Here is a 5,645-nt window from a genome sequence, read left to right on the forward strand (position 1 = left end):
GACCATTGCAATAAAACGCTACAGAGTTGGTGCATATTTTTAATCAGGGAGAAAGTTTCGCTGCTGTTTAGTTTTTCTAGCGCCGAGAACAAATATGTATATATTTGCAAATATCAGCATGCAATATAGCACCACATTTTGAACAGATCTTTTATACAAATATGTAGTACTATAAAAAACAAAAAATAATTATGTTATTTGTTCGTGCTCTCGTCACTGGCAAAAATTTCGTTCAACGAAATGGTACACTTCATCATCATAAATGGGGAACAATTTCGGGTGGGTGAACGGCATTGGCGAAATGTGAACGAGTTTACACGAAATGATAATTCATGATAAGGCTAAATATGTCTTTTCGTTCTAAACGGGATTTCTGTAAAAGGTTTGTGGCGAAGAAATTGTGCAAAATGGACTATCCAGTAGAGCTCTAGATGCCCGGGTATCGAGCAATGCGAGTAGCTCGATACTCGCTCGAAACTCGTTCATTGCTCAACTGCTCAAATGTTTGTTCAAAATTTTCGAGTTTTTGAACAATTTCATAAACAAAAGAAAATTTGTAAATTGTATTTGTCAGCAGCTGCTTTCTATTTCATGCTAAATAAACTGTATTATTAAATACCAATGTAACGATCTTTGCATTATATATCAATAATTTGAAAAATTTAAAAAGTAGCTACCAAAAATGTCAATATAATAAAAAAAACATTGCTCAAATTACTCGAAAAAACTCGAATTGCTCGAGCTCATGCTCGAAAATTTTCGAGTAATGAGCATTGAACAAGTGTGCGAGTACTCGCTGCTCATATACCCGGGCTGTTTGAAAATGTGCGAACAAAATCGAGAGCTCTACTATCCAGCAATCTTAAAAATATGTACCTATTAAAGCTCAATAGCATATTTAAATTTCAGCATTAAAATGGAGAACAATTGAAGAGATTGTTCGGCGATACAACGCCAAAGAAATTCCACACAATAGGAGACATTTTAAAGATCTGTTTATAAGAGAGCGGGCGCTGTAGCCGAGTAGTTGTAGGTGCGGCCAAAATTCGAGAAAATAATGTTTCTAGATAGGCCTTTTTTGACATTGAGTTGACTAAAGGGATCACCTAGAAGCGAAGCTGTTCACTGTAACGTCCTGTACCCTAGGTCCTCTCTTTATATTCATTTCTAGTGAGATCTTCTCCCAAGCACAACATTTTTGTAATAAAAAGCGAAAAGTTATTAACTTATAAAAGTAGTTATAGAATAAGAAACCAAACAAATCCAAATGGATTCTACGTCTGAAGGTCAGTAAAATACGTTACAAAACTTGTGAAAAGAAATACTTTAACAGGAATTTTTGAGAAATAAAAATGTAAACACATTTTTTTTTTTAATTTTAGTTAGCTATAAAACTGCATACTCAAAATCTTTATAAGAGTTATAACTAACAAGCCCGAAATTTACCACCTCACGGGATCCGCTATTTCGAATTTTGCGATTCGGATAGCGGATTCGTAATTAGCGACCTCGAAAACCAACTAGTACGAAATTTCGAGAATTTCATTTCTTTAAACCTTAGAATTTTGGCAGCACTTTTGAATTTTGGGCGCACTGTACGATGGAATCGCACAGGTGCGTGGTTTGTTGTAAATATACAAGATCAAATTTTGATCAAATTATTCATTAAGTTGTATTCGGCTGTTTAGTCAGTTGGCAACCTTTTTCAAAAATATTTTCGAAACAATCATTTCTTGCAATATTTCGTAAATGTACCATATATGTATGTAATTAAATAAGTTTGGGTAATTCTCTAGGGTGGGGTAACAACCCCTAAAAAAGGTGCGGAAAAGTCGGGAGGGGTACCAAACGACGCGTTTCGGCCCCCCTAATAACAATCCGGAGAGGGGGATATAATATTATTAACCATTTAAAAGTTATGAACAAAAAACTTTTGTTAAATTTCGTTGTTTTCTGTGAGCAATTACCACGTCAAAAATGCACTAAATCACCAGTTTCCACTTTTAAAACACTACTAAAACGTTTCCGGTTATTATTTTATGCAAACCAAATCAATTATTCACTTTTATTGTATATATTTCATTAATAAAACAGAGTAAACAAACTTTGCGCCTGCTAAAATTATTATAACCTCAAATCGCTGGTATTGCCACTTTATTTCACATTTCATTTGCGCTATTATACTCAGTTTACACTATACACTATACACTTCTTCTTCTTCTTCTTTTTACTTTCATCTAAATAAGATATTGTAACCAAAATATAATAGCAAATTTCGCTCGTTCCCACGACAGTCGGGTCTACGTAACCGGAACGACCCAGATTTATATCTGGCCAAGGACTGTCACTCCAGCAACACTCCCCAAAAAGTCTTTGGGGAATTTGTATGCTGCTACAACAACAACAACAGCAAATTTCGCTATACCATCGCGCGATTTTTTATTAAAAATTTTCATTATTTATCGAAGTATTGATTTCTATGGAAAAAGCGCCGCAGGCGAAAATTTTTAATAAAAAATCGCGCGATTTTTTATTAAAAATTTTCATTATTTATCGAAGTATTGATTTTTATGGAAAAAGCGCCGCAGTCGAAAATTTTTAATAAAAAATCGCGCGATTTTTTATTAAAAATTTTCATTATTTATCGAAGTATTGATTTTTATGGAAAAAGCGACGCAGGCGAAAATTTTTAATAAAAAATCGCGCGATTTTTTATTAAAAATTTTTATTATTTATTCATATATTAAACGAAAGAAGATACCGAAAAGCATTGAACAGTGCACACATCTCATAAGGAAAAGTGAATTATAACGAAATACTAATACAGTGGCAGCACTATAGCTTTTTTGGAATCTCGCGTTTCGGCTCGCAAAGATTGTCAACTTCTTTTTAATAACAAAATAATCTATCTTAGGTTGATAAAACTATGTGTTTCTTTAATAAATAAGTTAAATTATATATTTTAACAGTGTTTAAAAAGTGAGAACAGGTGATTTAGTGAATCTTTGTCGGTGTAATTGCCCATAGAAAACAGCGAAATTTAAGAAAAGTTTTTTGTTCATAACTTTTAAATGGTTAATAATATTAGTTCCCCCCCCTCCGGATTGTTATTAGGGGGGCCGAAACGCGTCGTTTGGTACCCCTCCCGACTTTTCCGCACCTTTTTTAGGGGTTGTTACCCCACCCTAGAGAATTACCTAAGTTTGACTTTGAAATTAGAGTTTTTTTGAAAACATTTCTTTTAATACCAATATTGGAATTTGTAACGTAATTTAATATAATTTAACCAAATTCGACTTCTCAAATAAGTGACAACCCTCTTCAAAAGTATTTTCAAACTAAAACCTCCTTAAATTTCTTTTGCCGGACATTGTGATACATATTCCACTTAACTGTTGAATAAAGTTGAATGTAAATATTTAGACAGGTGACAGAGTTCGTTTGGCACCCGTATTTTAATATTTCATATAACTGATGTACAATTTAATGAATCTGTTCAAAATATTTTCAAACTAAAACCTTCCTAATACAAATTTCAATTGTCTAACTTCTTTCATTGAAGTTGAATTTGACTTTTTAAACAGGTGGCAACCTTGCTTTATATACTTTAGCTTGTATCAATTTATTTACCTTATTAAATAATTTTTATTTAGTTTTTAATCAAGTGACAACCCTATTTAAAAAAAAAATTAAACCTTAAAATATTACATCTACAGACCATTTCTTTTAATTTGGCGCTTCATTTCTGAAAATCGAAGAAAACACCGTTCATACGGTGCCGATCAGATGAAATTCACAAAGAACTACCGCGCCTACTGAAGTCCCCCTCTCTCCACAATTGGTTTAGGCAAAAAAAATCTTTTACATTCTTGAAATATTTTTATGGTATTGCCACCATTCTAAAAAGATAAAATAATGGTTATCAAAAGTGTATCAAACGGAAGGTGTATGAGTAATATGGATGCTATCCATCTATAAATTAAGACAAAGTGATTGTGTAATGTAGGTAAAATGGTACAATATTAATGTGGTAATTAAGAAAGCCTATTCTTTTTTCTTTTCATACTACTCTTAGAGTAATGTCATTCGTCAGTTGTCATTTTGATTTGAAAATTAAAATTAAATATTTTTTTCACCACGTGCGTGTATGTAGATTTGCTGGAAATAAAAATGGATGAAAACATTTCCAAACTTGTGAAAATAATAAAAATTGCTACAATCAACACTTAATCAACATTTTGCCGTCCCCGCTGGGCGGTAAAAATATAAATAAATTTAAATCTACCGAAATACGTCGGCGGTAAAAACGCTGCCGCCGCAATAATGAGCCATTCCATATACCCTTGTTTCAATTGTGATTTTTTTCTGGGTAGAGAGTGTTGGCCAGTAAGTAATTAATTTTCTGCAGGACTACGTCTGCCGGGTCTGCTAGTTTTGTATGTAAATATGTAGAAATTTACATATGTACTAAATACCCAGTAGCCCAAATGGTCACCGGTGACATTGTCACTAATGAGGATTTAGTGACATCGTCGCACTTTCTGTGAATCCTAAACGACATATATGTAGCTGACAATGAGACTGGTGACAATGTCATGCAGATGTACTCCTATCAAAGACATATAACAGACAATGTCTTGCAGCGGTCACTTATTAAAAGTTCATTGCAGGACATTGTCGCTTGAATGTCATCAATGATCACTGCATGGAAAAGTCATGCAGATGACATGAACGACGAAATTGCCATTTATATGAAAAAGTCATGAACGACTTCTTACAAAAGGAGCCCAAAATCATTTAACACGTAACTTTTCCGTACAAGACTCTTAAGTGACTAATGCATGACATTCGCTACGGGGTAATTAAAAAATTTATGAATAATGCATATGTATATTCTATATGTATGTATGTATGTATGTATGTATGTATGTACATCCCAGACCTCCATTCCACCTGTGGCTATATCTACCTTTAATCCTTTCTTTGCTCAAGTTTAATTTTATGGCCTTTTATGTTTTCGATGTTGGTGGGCAAAGTTTTAATAAGAACATTAACATGCACGCAAAAATTTAATTTTTCATACACTTTATTGATCAAACTGTACTAGCGTAAGTGACTGTAGAAATGATAACAGCAGAACTGAAAGTTTATCCTCCCTAAGGGATAAATTTAATTACTCTTCTATGCGTGCGAAAGTTAAAAGCTGTAAAATGCCAACAAATTACACATTTAAAATATGTAAATGTTTTTTTTTTGTGTAAAAGAAAGCAAAGGACTTCTCGGAGGAGCTTTGTTGCTCAAGTAAACGGAGCTTAGTATATGTACAGAGATAAGTACATGGTACATACATATATATAAATATGTATATTATTTTTTGGACAGTTGTACTATTCAAGCTCACTATATACTATGCAAACAAGCCGAGTTCTGAGTTTAGTGCATGCAATATTTTGCGGATGAAAGGACCAAATAAATAAAACACCCCTTCACATGATTTCTTATTATTTTTGACTAAGATGAAAGTTTCCACTGGAGGGGACTTGGCTGCACTTAAGGTTTCGAATCGACGCCAGTTGACGAGAAGAAGAAACGAATGACGTGATAAGTTGATCCCCACCGAAAACGCTTCGGAGATTATAGCTCTA

Source organism: Rhagoletis pomonella, unplaced genomic scaffold, assembly GCF_013731165.1.
Source record: "Rhagoletis pomonella isolate Grant_MI unplaced genomic scaffold, Rhpom_1.0 Rhpom_scaffold_00004, whole genome shotgun sequence".
Taxonomy (NCBI): Eukaryota; Metazoa; Arthropoda; class Insecta; order Diptera; family Tephritidae; genus Rhagoletis; species Rhagoletis pomonella.